The sequence below is a fragment of the Saimiri boliviensis genome, chromosome 1 (genome assembly GCF_048565385.1).
Source record: "Saimiri boliviensis isolate mSaiBol1 chromosome 1, mSaiBol1.pri, whole genome shotgun sequence".
In the NCBI taxonomy this organism is placed as follows: domain Eukaryota; kingdom Metazoa; phylum Chordata; class Mammalia; order Primates; family Cebidae; genus Saimiri; species Saimiri boliviensis.
Genome location: NC_133449.1, coordinates 206,455,784 through 206,470,955, shown reverse-complemented (window position 1 = coordinate 206,470,955; position 15,172 = coordinate 206,455,784). Strand labels below are relative to the sequence as shown.

At 36.7% G+C, this 15,172-nt stretch overlaps 1 long non-coding RNA gene across 2 annotated transcripts in view; it reads left to right on the top strand.

The window, feature by feature from the left end:
• The window catches only part of LOC141580654 (uncharacterized), a 563,177-nt gene that overhangs the window by 315,203 nt on the left and 232,802 nt on the right, over nt 1-15,172 (top strand). For both annotated transcript variants that reach the window (XR_012512938.1, XR_012512939.1), the window contains exon 4: nt 5,305-5,359. This is a non-coding gene — a long non-coding RNA (uncharacterized LOC141580654). The remainder of the gene's footprint in view (nt 1-5,304; nt 5,360-15,172) is intronic.

Below are 15,172 nucleotides of genomic sequence, written 5' to 3'. Positions count from 1 at the left end.
TAGGAAGAAAGTAAATCAAATAAAGATTAGATGGGTTGTACAAGATGTACACTAGTTAGTAACTGAAAGATTACTAGACTCCTATTCCAGTGCTCTTTCAACTTCACTGTCCTGGAAGGTAAATGTAACCTCCTCAGTTCAGTTCTTTCTCATCTCTATTCCCACCCCTTCTGCTATCTAGAATAAATCATAAATAATCAGTGTTCTTCTAAGCCTTTTCCTAAAACAAAAGAGAGACAGTGAAAGGCTGCTGAACTTGGTATAGTTAAATATGAGACACTGGGTAGGGTGTATAATGAGTGGTTAAACATGGAAGACTTCATACATCATGTTTATCTAATGTTTTCAAAGTCTTTAAAAAAATTCTTCACTAAGTTGCCTAGGCATTTACAGCAAAGTCTAACCACCCCCATCACTATCAACATTACCCTGCAATTGTTTTCTTCCTGATTCTGTTATACAGAATTGCATTCCAATTTAGGTTACTTTAACTGTCAGAAATATCAGAAAGAGCTTTTGCACTTTAAGCAATCTTCCTAAACTCCTGTCCAGTAGATACAAGGCAAGCGATTTTGAAGCAATCCTTGTTTTGACTTCCCATTGCCCTTTCACCTGAGATGTAACTTTCAGCTTATTAGCTCTTTCTGACATTACCTTGAGAGTTATACTGTGCTCTACCTAGAGAGGTAGATTGGAAGAGGTCACACAACTCTAGCCTTGCCGGGATCTATTTGTAAAACCCATATTTTGTTTAGATACTTGACATCTAACATTTCAGTTGCTCAAGTGCTCACGGTTATCATTTTCAATGAACTGAAACTTACCATTTTAGCTGTGGGTCAGCCTTTTACTTGGTTTTTATTGTGAGGTATTACCCATCCTAAGTTATAATAAAATCATTTTTATTTTGCTTTTTAAAAATCTGAAGAAATATTATCAGCATAGAATCTACCAGTTACTTCTGTAGGCATTTTACTTAAAGACAAGAAAGAACAAAAGAATAAGGACCTCCCTTCCCAATATTTTTAGCACAGTATGCTTTGGTAGGCAGCAAATCACAGGGCTGTACTCTGCTAGACCTTCAGAAAGAAATGGAGCCAATTAATGTACAATTACTGGCAGCAGTGCTTTATTTATAGGGTCTTTTACAATGAAACTTTTTAAAAGGCTAATTGTAGGCATCTGCTTCATGTACCTTAGCAGTGACATAGCCGGTATTTGCTAAGATCTTCTGAGCTTTTACAGCTTTACACAAAAGGACATATTGGCAATTTCGTTTTCCTATGTAATAAGGAGACTATGCAAAATAGTAAGCTAGAATTCAGCATTGTTGTAGAAATGCTCAATGTCACCAGAGCGATTGACTTGTTCCACCTGGCTTTCAGACATTTGGAGAAGTAAAACATATGTACCTTAATTGCAAAATGTAGGCTTAATGAACGTGCAGGCGTTATGTTATACCAAATGCAACAATCGACATGATGGCAAGCTACTTAAGAACATGTCACAATGTTTGGCTTTTAAGACGTTTGCCTTTGGCAATGTTTCAGAGAAGAATATGTTCCTTACATTTGCAGTCCTGTGAGCCTTTAATAATAAAGTGTTCAGCATATGAAGCCGGTATTTATTTTAAATTGCTATGTCAATATTTTTGTTTAAAAGCAGGCTTGATTCCCTGTGTGGACTTTGTTGAAGCCTTCTATCACTGCTTTTTATTTGAGTTTGATTTAGCTTCTTTTCCCCCTGATTTGGTGTTTTGCAGAATGGCTTGCTTGAAAGCCTTCTGATTGGGTTGGGGGGATAGAGTTGCTGTGTGAATTTCAAAGCCCAGAAAATGCAAAAGGAGCTGAAGGCATCAGAGAAGTGACTGCAATCAAGCAGCATTGGTTGTGTGACCTTGATGCTTCCCAGAATAGCCACCACATTTGGAATAAGGGAAGCCCTGAATTCAAATGCCTCAGCATGACCTCACTACTGGCAGCCTTCTTTCTCCTACTGAGATGTTTCCAGGACTAATGCCAATGTTTAGTCCAGTTGTAGGAATCTAAAATATCAGGCTTTTGTTTTCAAAACCACAAAATAGGCTGAGGTGGACAGATCATGAGGTCAGGAGATTGAGACCATCCTGGCTAACATGGTGAAACCCCGTCTCTACTAAAAATACAGAAAATTAGCCAGACGTGGTGGCATGAGCCTGTAGTTGCAGCTGCTAGGGAGGCGGAGGCAGGAGAATCACTTGAACCTGGGAGGTGGAGGTTGTAGTGAGGCGAGATCGTGCCACGGCACTCCAGCTTGTGCAACAGAGTGAGACTCTGTAACAAAAGGAAAAAAATATTACAAAATAAAGGGAGCTAGTCTGGAATATTGCATAACTGATTAAATCCTAATATGATGTCAAAACAAATTTCCCCAGCAGTTGAAAGAATGCCTCATCTACCGCAGATACAATTGCTTTGTAGATGCCATGAGCTCTTCCAACAAATTTTTGGGCAGTTCTGTTCATGAATTCTCACAATTCACCATCTCAGGCACATCTCTGTGGGGTAGTTAAAATTAAAATGCCTTTTCTTGAAGGCAGTATGAAACAATATGCATCATCTATACACACTGAGCTGAAAAAATACTGTATTCATAAATTAAATTGGACATTTTGAAAGGTTAACACAAAATGCTACTTTGCTCTTGGTAATCAATAAGAAAAAAAGACTTCAGGTAATTAAAATCTGTGAAGTGAACATTTCTCATTTGGAATCTATTAAGAAGAATATAAGCAGACAGAGGCAAGAGATAAATAACGAAAACAAGTCAACATTTTTTGTTTTGTGGTGGCAAGGAAATGTAACAATAGATAGTCTGAGATCTGAAGTAATAAAACATGTTACAGAAAATATAACCTTTACATTATACAGTATGTGTAAAATAGATGTATATTACTTAATTTAAATGTTAGGCCGTGATTTAAAAATATGACTGTTCTATATGCTAGGCTCCAGTTTAGGTTGTTTAGGGCCTCCTCACTGAAATTTTGGCCTAGGAACCAGCGTGTAGCATAGGTGCTTGCCAGAAGTGTGGAATTTTAGGTTCCTTTTAGCCCTACTAATCAGAATTAGGAATGTAATCATATCTCCTGGCGATTCACAGGCAAACTAAAGTTTGAGAAGCATGTGTTTGGATGACTGCTTTATAGGAAGGTGAGTTGCCTCTTAAAAAGTCCTGTGCATTATTTACAACCCAAGTCAGTAGTTTCTTGGCTAAATATGAGAGTAATAACTGATTCTACAGAGGGTATAATAGTTAATGTGTCTTCTATAGTACCTGCCTTTCTATCATGCACAAATAAGGAAAACGCTGAGAATGAAGACAGACTCCATGCCCAGCACAGCTTGCTTTTGAGCCCTAATTGCACAACTTTTCATTTTGTCTAACAGCGATATTCTTTTCTCATTCTTTGTCATTTGCCTATAGAAATTTGATCTGCTGCCAGGGTACAGGGTTTTTATAACCCAGACTTTAGAAATTGTTACAGTGTGATTTTTTTGGATTCTTTTGCTGGAATAATCTCAGCTCCTTAAATTTTTTTTTTCTAGAATTCTGACCTTGCCTAGAGATACTAGATTTTGAAGGATGTGAAGGCTTGTCCTTCCTTACTACTTGCTCTCCTGGCTTCTTTGGAACCACCCAGCTAGCAATGTTTGAAGGGAGAGTTAGGAGGTTGGTTCCCTTTCTGGTCCACTGTCAGCTGAGAGTACCTCAGATCAGAAAGCACTTCTATGCTTTCCCTTCATTGTTCACACAGCTCTATGGTGCAGTGGATAGTGTGTTGGCCTTCTAGCAGAGCCTGATGTGTGTATTCAACAAAAGCAGTACCTCTAGATGACTATCTACCCCACCATCACTTCTTGGTGATATAAACCACAACTGCATGTACTCCTTGGCTGGGTCAGTCCTTACGTTGCCTGCCTATGATTTCTGCTTTCCTCATTTAGCCTTCTGGTTTTAGGTACACCACTTCTGTAGATAGAGTGTATGCTAGAGTATAAAATTAATTGTGCTTTCTCTTCATGTTTCATACAGCTTTTAGGACACTGAAGTCCTTTATGATTCTTTTTAGTTAACATGGAGGTACAAATATGTGTTGTTTTTAAGATACAAGAAATACTTTTGAGAAGGGTTAAAATATATGGCTTCTAGGTAATAAACATTAACTATCTATTTATCTCTATAATTGTTTTTTCCCAATGAAGAGTAGGAACCTGTGCTGTGTGGTGTGCAGTATAAAGATGAATTATAAAATACATGGTCTAGAGCACCTGGTGCACATAACTGTCATAAAAAGGGAGGCCACTGTGTAAATGCTATGAAAATCGAAATGACAAGAAAAGCATTCGGCGTTTAGAACAGAAAGAAAATGCTCATGAGTTAGTATTTAGGAAAAGGTTCAAAGAAGAGACAATATCTGAACAAAACAGAAACAGTCCAGGGAAATGGTATTTCCAGCCTGGGGAACAGGGAGGGTACAGATACTAAAACAGATTTATACAAGATGCATCTAGAACCGTAATGAACATTTAGGTGAAGTTGAATATATGTGAAGGTCAGTGGTGGAAGACAGGGAAATCTGAACACAATGTACTAAGCATATGAACTAGATTTCTGGAAGGAGCAGAACTGTTAGAGATGAAAGTGGGAGAAGAATAGTACAAAGATATAAAGTTTAGCAACCAAAATGCCTGACTGCTAATGATTAGCCATGGAAGGGTCACAGTTAGCAGTGAAGAAATGTATATAAAGTCATTCTCTTTTCATTCTGAGTAATGTTTCTTATTCATAGGAAAAAGGATATACTAAAAACCAATGACACCACTGAGTTTATTCTGAACCATATTAACACAAAGACAAAAAAATACACGGGCTATATGTTTTGCCAAATGCACCTAGTAGATTGAGAATCCGGGAAACCAATTGATTAAACTTTGCAGCTCAGGACAGAGGAAGCAAGTAACAATGATTTGTTGTCACGAACCAAAAGAGAACAAGTAAGATGATCTGAATGGGTAATAATGTGATGGAGAAAGCACTTTTCCAGGGCTTAAGACAAAGAGTACAAAAACTATGACCCAGTTTATGAGGTCAAGTCACTTTTGGCAAGTCACTTCAAATTCCTGGGCTTCATGTCGTCATCTGTAGGAGGACAATAACCTCAGTAATTTTTTCCTAAATCTAACGTTTTCTAAATCTATGATTCCTGTGGAAATTCCTGGTCAAAGTTAACACATTATACCTAATTTTCTACTTCTTTTGAAGGTCACTATGAACAAACGAAATCTGATTGAGAGACTATGCTGTGCAAGGTGATAAGGTAGGTAGTTTATGTTTCTTTCTCAATATCAAAATAATTTACTTTTTATCTTGAATCTTTCTGTTATTTTGATTCACATGAAATCATTGTTGGATACTGAGTATCAGAGTTTCAGTACTCAGAGTACTCAGAGTTTCAGAAAAAGCCCCAGTAGCCCTAAGACTCCTATTCACTGCCTTTGTGGCCCATTGGACTGATCAGAGGAGGATGAGAAGAGGGCACAACTTAGAAGCTATGACTTGGGGCATCCTAAGGTGGGTCTGTGAGTAGGACATGATGTTGGGTATCCAGAAAAATAGTCTAGTCCTATCCCCTGCCTGAGTTCATGATGCTTAAACTTCAAGTTATGTTTTTTGGGTTTTTTTTTTTTTTTGGTTTATACTGTGAAAGATTTTTAACACAATTTGTGATTAAGACTTTTGCTCTCAAGTGTCAAATAGTTTATGCACCACAGGGAATGTCTGCCAATCAAATAGTTTCAATGGAATATTTTTTTAAAATTTAGTGTCTGTAATCACCTCTAATTATAATTTTCTGCACAGTCTACTCTGGAAAGAAAACTTGAAAAATATTTAAAGAGTTGTATTTTCATAAAGCTATTCACAATTAATGCCAAGTAAGTGTTTGAATGTCAAGGTAAAGACAATGCTAATTTGACCTTCTTCAATTTTTATATGGAGGCTGTGAAGTTTGGGTAGGATAAAGAGAAAAGAACCTTTTATTCCCAAAGGCTTTAAAAACCTGCCTTTAGTAGGCACTGTGTGCCTTCTTTTTGTAATCTCAGTTTTTATAGTCTCTTTGTCAATTGTAAGAGGTGTGGGAGGCTAGTTTATATCTTTTAGAAGGGACACCTGGGTCAACAGGTTGAAAGAACTTTGAAAGTTATTTGTATCTTTGCCAGTAACCGCATTGTGTGAGAATCGCCATAGCTGGTGTGTAAACTACCTTTGAATAAGAGGCAGCAAATGGAATTTATCAGGGGACAATGCCCTTTGTTTAGAAGGAGCAACAAAAGATGAATAAAAGGACACAGCCAGTCTTCTGTGTTTAGTGTCCCATTTTTCCAGATAAAAAAGGGGATAATATTCAATCTTGATCGTGCACAGAGGCCTTGAGTACTTTAAGGAGAGGGAGAAAGTAGAGAAATGAAAAGGAAATAAAGCAACCAATATGTTCTTGAACTGTGACTTCAAGCAGCTGCATTTAAAAAACAACCATTACATTTTGTGGGTATATCTGTGAGGCTTATCCATTATGTGTGCAAACACAATCTGATTAGTATTTGTTATAAGCTCATCTTGTCTGCTTTTATTACAGACATCACCTTCAGATGTGGGGCCACTGCAGCTATTAAATCAGGAATATTTAGCTATTATTTGTAATAAATGTCAGCAGGGCTGAACTGAAGCCAGCAGGAAATGTTCAGGGCAGAAAACACACTGACATTCATTCATGCAAATTTGTACCACTGGTAGAATTAATCATAAAGAGGGAGGGTCGAGCATACAATGCATTTATATTACTGGTTTGGCCAATTCTCTTCTTCCTGAATATGAGAGTTATAAGGTACAGAAAGCAATCTGCTGACAAATAGTCCCATATGAAGTACAGGCAGCAAGATTAACTTTCCCAGGCAGGCCGGTCTGGTTTATTGTAGACCACCCCTCCTTCCCCCACACTGTCCCCGGCCCTCTAAGGCAGAGGTTCTTTTTCCTCTTTAAAAGAAATCTAGATTTATCATCCACATAACTCTTCCCTCTTAAAATTACAGGGACACTCCCTGCATACTACTGAGTGTTGGACCAGCTTACCCTATAATAAATTAGAGTGCTTACATCACATGGCGACCATGTGGACTTAGGAACTGGGTTGTTGACTATTAAGAAACTGTCATTTACCAAAAACAAGAGAATTTTAATCTTCCTTAATCTCCCTTGGTGTGAAGTGAGGTTGAACAACCCATACAACTGAATAATTTAATCTCCCCAGAGAAGATTGTAATCACCATTATCAAACACAGTTCTCACTTACACTGAACGTCAAGGAGTATAATTTAATTCTATGAATAAAGTTAACAGCAGAAAAGAATTAATGCACTAATTTTTTTAGAAAGGTGAGAAAGATACAGGATGAAAATATATCTTTGCATTTTTCTCATTTTCTTCTTGCATGAAATTATTATTCACCAGGAAAGAAAAACTGCTGAAAAGAGTTGACAGCAAAATTATAGGTGACTTGAAAGATATTAATTATTCTTGTGTTTTAGTCTTATGACTTGAATAAAACACATGGAGACCAAGAGGTAAAAATATGCCTGATAAAGTTAACACAAAAGTGCTTTAAAAGATGATATACTAATATTGGTAAAAATTAAGAAATTCTTCTAAAATGCTTCATATATCATGAAAGTTAGTTCAAAGTAGTATTTATCTAAAATGGTGCCATTTCCCTTCCTTTGCTGCTTTATGCACGTATTTATAGCATGGGTACTACAAACCGAAGCACTTTTCATACTAATTCTATCATGATAGCATCATGTTTTTGACATTAATTTTCTTAGCCTAGGTGTTAGGAGAGCACTTTTATAAGTCAAATAGAAAGGGAAATTTTTGTTGATTTAAAGAAAATTTTGATTTGTGCTTTAATTGGGGTGATCATAGCGGCATTAAGGTGAGGGGTAGAAACCTATTTTCACGTAGGGGGTATCTGGAATACCAATGGAGAAAACCAAAAAAGCTGATGCAACATTGTGATTTCATAACTTTCCAAAGCTGAGCTACTCTTTTTAACAGTACCCTATGGGATACTTGTTTAGTCCATAACTCATGCTACAGAATGTTTATAGCATTATAGAAACATATTTTAAAATAAATGGATAAAAAGGATATATATTAATAATAGTAGTGCGTTAAACATCTGTTTATAAGAAAGGTCAATATCGGGGGATATTTTCACTGCAGATATACAGACTAACTGGACTTGTATCCATCTCTAAAGCTGAATCAAAATTTTTACATTGGGTTTCCTGGTGGCCAAGAAGAAATGGCAACATGACCTTTATGTAATTGAATTGTTGGAAAGAAAAAAGTTTTAGAAATTTGAAACAGGTAGACTCTATGGTGCCCCATGATCTCTGTCTCCTGGCATTCATGCTGTATGTAAGCCTTTCCTCTTGAGTATCATCAGGACTCATGAACTGTAACCAACATAACATGGCAACAGTGACAAGACATGTACATAAGATTGTACCTCTTGTCCGGGTGCAGTGGCTCATACCTGTAATCCCAGCACTTTGGGAGGCCAAGGCAGGCAGATCATGAGGTCGGGAGATCAAGACCATCCTGGCTAACATGGAGAAACACCGTCTCTACTAAAAAATACTAAAAATTAGCTGGGCATGGTGGCACACACCTGTAGTCCCAGCTACTCAAGAGGCTGAGGCAAGAGAATTGTTTGAACCTGGGAGGCAGAGGTTGTGGAGAGCTGTGATCGTGCCATTGCACTCCAGCCTGGGCAACAAGCGTGAAACACTATCACAAAATAAATAAATATAAAAGGTTGTACCTCTCGTCTTGCTAGGGCTTTCAAATATTCTCCTTTACTGGCTTTGAAGAAGCAAGATATCATATTGTGAGCTGCCTTGCAGAGAAGGCCACATGGCAAGGGGACAGCAACCTCTAGCCAACAACTAAAAAGAAACTAAGGCCTTCACTGTGGTAGCACAAGGAACTGAAATACTGCCAACAGCCACATTAGCTGAGAAAGGAATCATTTCCCTCTTGAGCTTCAGATGAGACTGCAGCCTTGGTTGACACCTGTCTTGAAGCCCTGTGAGATCCTGTAGCAGAGGGCCCAGCCAAGTCATTCTTATGCTCCTAGCCTGCAGGAATTGTGAGATAATAAAAGCGTCTTGTTATAAGCAGTAAGTTTGTTATAATGTTGTGCAGCAGTAAATAACAAATGCGTAAGTTTAAGAAATTGTTTTTAGTTTCTTTGCTGTTTGGTGGCTAAAACCGTTCTTTACTTTTAATTCATCTTTGGAACCAAAGGATTGCTTTCTCTTTCACATCAATTGCCTGCAGCTTCTCCTCCTCTTAAAAACTTGCTCCCTTTGCTCTCTAAAGGCAATTACTTTAGTTTCCTGTGTATAGTCCCCTTTTCGTCTTGAGACAGCTCTCTTCTCTCTACACCCAAGGAAAAATGAGTGTTCAGTCTCTGGAGAGACCAGTTAATGTTTTTCCTTCCTCTTCTAAAAGATTGTGATGTTGCTTTAACTAATAAGCATAACCCAATTTACAAAGTAAAAATTTTATAAGGGATGTAATATGAAACACATTTTACCCAAAAGTGTCAGGCTCTGTTCTAAATGCTTCCATGTTTACTTATTTTACATTAATACACAACATTTTTTTGAGAAAAACTGAAGCACAGAGAGGCCAAATAACTTTCTCAAGCTTACACATTTGTTAAGTGCAAACTGGAATCAAATTCCCAGTGATTTGGTTTCAGAATCTGTACTTTTAACTACTATGCTATGCTGCCTCTCAAATGCTCTTAATAGGTTAATACAGCAACAAGAGTGAATATGATTACTGAAGAAAACTGAATCTAAATTTCCTGCTGGTGCTAGCAAATGATGAAATGCACCGTCATTTAATTTTCATTGTGTTTGAAGAATGATTTTATGAAATGGGCAATGAATCAACCTCCATATACTAAAAGAAGATTCAAAGACTTGTTCTGAAGACACTTTAGCTTCCCAAGTTGGGCAGATGACCTAAATCACCTCTTCATTGGGAGCCTTATGTCAGTGTCAACTTTAATTTATCTGAGCTTTATTAAGAAGGTAGCATATTCTTTCTATATGAGTATTCTTATTGAGCCTTCAAATTGAAGCAGTGTAACCAATGGATGTATCTTTTAGGGTAAATCACCTTTGGTCTCCTATAGCCACTCTTCTATCCCCATAATTTATTCCATGATTGTTGAAGTCTTGTGTGGTGTAGTAGTTAATTTTAGGTGTCAACATGGCTAGGCCATAGTGTACAGAAATGTGGCTAAGCATTATTCTGGATGTTGTGAGAGTGATTTGGATGAGAGTAATATTTCAATCATTAGAATTTGAGTAAAGCAGATTGCCACTCATAATATGGGTGGGTCTCATCCAATCTGTTGAATGCATGAATAGAACAAAAGACTGACCTCTCAGTGAAGGAAATTCTTCCAGCCGATGGCTTTAGACCTTGAACTACAGCATCAGCCCTTGTTGGGTCTCCAGGCTGCCAGTCCACGCTGCAGATTTTGAACTTGCCAGACTCCAAAACCTGATAAGCCAATTCATTATAATAAATGTCTTTCTGCATATCTATGCACACATCTTATCAGTTCTGTTTCTTTGGAGAACACTGACTAATACAATAGCCATTTTTCTTCAGGGGAGGTGGTTGGTCTTCCATTTCAGCCACAGAAGGTAAAAGTGAGGAGTGAGGGAAATTCTGCTGGGGACATTTTGGGAAATATTAACTCAATGATGAAAGGTGATACAAAAGAGGAGATCTTTCCTTTTATCACGGTGGACTTTGTTGGCAATTGTGATGCCAGGAGCCATGCTGTTCCACTTGTGATGATGGGAGAAGGTAGCCAGAGGAACCAAGGCAATGCTTTCAGGATGGCAGAGCAGGAAGCTGAGATTCCTGGTACCCAAGATGTCATTTAGCTGCTGAGTAAGTCAACCTAAGAAACTAGAGTTTAGTACTTTTTTTTTTTTTTTTGGAGACGGAGTCTCACTCTGTTGCCAGGCTGGAGTGTAGTAGTGCGTGATCTTGGCTCACTGCAACCTTCGTCTCCCAGGTTCAAGCGACTCTCCTGCCTCAGCCTCCCGAATAACTGGGACTACAGGTGCATGCCACCATGCCCAACTAATTTTTGTATTTTTAGTAGAGATTGAGTTTCACCATGTTAGCCAGGATGGTCTCGATCTCTTGACCTCATGATTTTCCCACCTTGGCTTCCCAAAGTGCTGGGATTATAGGTGTGAGCCACCATGCCCGACTGAGTTTAGAACTTCTTGACATGCAAAATAATAAATATATTTTAATTTTTAACTTCTTGACATGCAAAATAATAAATATCCATATTGTTTAAATGAATCCTCATTATTTTATTTATTGTTGAAATATTGTTTACTGTAATATATGTCTCTAGGGAGTTAAATTAATTGGCCAGCTATTGAACTAACTGGTTTGCTATGTGTAGTAATTAGGTATTGATTACCAAATAGTTACAACCCCATAGGAATGTAGGTCTAGGCAGTTAATGTGTTTGAACAATAAGGTGTGGTAGGGCTTATGGAGTACCTGAGGAGAGTGTAGTCTACCTAAAGGAACAAATATTCCACTCCTAAAAATTGCTACCATTTGAAAATTCAATGCTGGTATTATATTTTTTAGCAAATCTGAAAATCCAGATTTTTCTGTGGAATCTCTAAATTTTTGAACATTTATGATTAATTCAATTTATAAAAAGAAAATACAAGTGGGCCAAGAATCAAGGTTGAAGACTAGAGTCTATCTACATGTATCTAGTTTGTATTTTCTGTGGAGAATTTACAAATAGAATGCTTTGGTGTCTAATTTTATGTTATATAATTAGTGTTTATCTCTTCTCCATTATACTACATAGTAGGACTAATGATTCTTAAGGCCATTGTTGGATAACAATAACAAGATCACTTTACCTGAATATAGAAGAATATTTATCTTCCCATTTGTTTTAATTTAAAGCATTGTAAAGCATTGTAAGCATTATAAAGTTTAAAATAGAAAGAATGTGGAGCACATTTTTTCTAAACCACCATTTAAGTTTGATATTTGCCTTTCAGGAGACCATTTCCTCTGCAGAGATCTATGAATATTATTTCCATTTTGTTTTGAAACATGCTTGCTGATTTAGTGACACTGTCCATCTAGATTTTAAGTTCAGTGTGCGTGAATATACAAAAATTCCTATGTTGCTCTGGTGATTTTTTTTTGACGCTGCTAAAATTATATAACCTTCTGAAAGTTATGTATTTTTCCTATCAGCAACATATAAAACTTGAGAATGAAAATCATAACATTCTTTTCAATTAAGATACAATGATTCCTTTTGGTTAATGAATAGATGACAAATATGTATTTTTTAGGGGTAGCCAATGTTACTGTCTTTGTAATTCTTCAAGATTAGGAATATTACCTTTTAAATAACTTGTAATAGGGTCAGTTTGTGAAGTCATCTAAGCCCTTAAACTTTTCATAGTTCCAACTCAAATAACATTTTTGGGATAAGTTCCATATGTCCTGTAATAAGCAAATAATGTAGTGCTTCCTTTTATTTATCCCCAAATATAGAATTTAATAATGGACCACAAACATAAAAATATGTGTATAACTTGTCATCATAGATGGGACTGTGTGATTACACTATATTTCTTTGCACAGTTAAAAATACTTTAAGCCTGTAAATGTATAATGAAATGGAGATAGTGATATTGCTATTATTCAATGCAGTGGTAAAAAAATAATTGTAGTAACAACTCATGCCAGCATGGTATCACTTATCAAAGATAACTTACACTTTCTCTAGGACATGGGTCCTGCATGCACATGACAAAGACATTCTGAATTTTCCTTTTGATTTGCTTGTAACACTTTTCAGGCTCTTGGCTAATTATGCCAAATTCTATATATCAGTCTTCTATGTGAATAGAACAAATATATGTTAAGCATGATAGAAGTTTCTTATTGAATGTGTACACAGAATTCAATGACTAACAAATATGATTTAATTCCTTAGGGAAGAAGAAAGAAATAAAAATGCTTCAAACACTGAGCCTTGGTGTTCACAATGAATTGAAATAATTTGGTCTTCATTAAATGTGGGGTTTACACCTGCTTGAGAAGGCTTTTTATTCTGTAGGGATTTTGATGCTCTCCGCTTTATATTCTAGGTGTTTAATTCATGCAAAATGGAATCTTAAAGGAAACATGGCCCCAAATTAATTTATTCTGAGGATGAAATATTTAAAAATTTTAATCCTCTTCTGAAGTTACTTTTTGCCATGTGCAGGATGAGGAAATTTTTAGAGGTCCTGGAAGCAGTAGGATAGGGATGGGAATTTTTGGATTTATTAAATTTAATTTGAAAGCTTCCACATTTGATTCCTCAGCTGGCAATTTTAAACCAGAGCATGTATGTTGGTTAGAAATTAAATTTTTACTATGGCTAAAAAGTTGATTTATTTTTGTTTGTTCTCAACCACTCTTTTGAAAAGAATGAATATAGAATATTTTTGTGAAATTCATATAGTGCATCAGTTTTATTTTTTTGGCAGCTGTGATTTCTCTGGTTATTTGAATACGATGTAGTGATCCCATATGGCTGTAATATGAAGTACTTAAATCGCTTCCAGTTGAAGTAGAAAATATGTCAGAACTCATTAAGAAGTTACCCATACACTGTATTGCTTTTTATAAATTGCTTCTTAAATTATAGTTTAGCATGATGCACATGAACATCACCAAGATCAGGTATTATTTAAACTAAATTAATACATTTTACAAGTAGTTACTGTCATAGCTATTCTCTGATGCTCTGCCATTGAGTAATCCTTGTTCTTTGGTAAATTATTTAAAACATAGACTTTTATTTTCATTCTCATTGAAAGTATATGTTAAATAAATTCTATAGATTGTTATGTTATAGATGTCAACTCTGGTGCCTAACAAATTATGGCCCTTCTCAGGTCAGTCTTCCCTATCCACATGCATTATTGAAGAATCCAACCTGTGTAGATGATGAAGTTCTAGCCCCCTTGATTTAGCTGATTGACTCTAGGAAGGTACCAATAGCATAAACAATGCCTTGTGTGGAATGGTGTTCAAGGTCTATCATATTCTCTTTTGTGAATTTGAATTTGAAAATGGAGATACAGTTAGTGATTAATAAGGGTGGGAGGGTAAGGCTGAATGATCTCATGGGATAGAGGTAGAACCCTTAGTCGTAACTAGAAGCCAAAGTTCTGAGGAAGCAGAACTCTGCCTAAGCAGAAGTTACAAAGAGGAGAAAGGATTGCAGATCTGTCTCTCTCTGTATGAACAGGAATAATGAAGCATGTAATAGGCAAGTAACAAAATTAAAGTAATACCAGAAGAGTGGTGTGAAGATTCTGCCATGTTACAAGGATTTTGTCTTTCTGGACACCAGAGTGTCTTGGGTTTCTGTAGCCATATATCCTTAGGGTACACTTCCTATTACATAAGAAAATTGAAGTATGTTTCTGTTTCTTAACACAGAGTACAATACATTTTTTTTTTTTTTTGAGACAAGGCCTCGCTCTATTTCCTAGGTTAGTATATAGTGACACTGTCATGGCTCACTGCAATTTCCACCTCCAGGGCTCAAGCGATCCTCCTGCCTCAGCCTCCTGAGTAGCTGGGACTACAGGTGCATGTCACTGCACCCTGCTATTTATTTATTATAGAGGCAGAGTCTCGCTATACTGCCTAGGCTGGTCATGAACTCCTGGCATCAAATAATCCTCCTGCCTTGGCCTTCCAAAGCACTGGGATTATAGGCATAAGCCACCATGCCCAGCCCAGAACCTAGATTTACATGAAATATTTTTATCGTCCTAATATTTTAAAGCAAATAGAATCCTGTATACTTTAAGAAATGGTGGGAACTAAAGTGCTTTTCACAGGGAATTATAAAATAAAGTAGAATTCCATTAATAGTGGTAACAAAAAATAAAACCTCTCCTTGCTGCTAGTATTG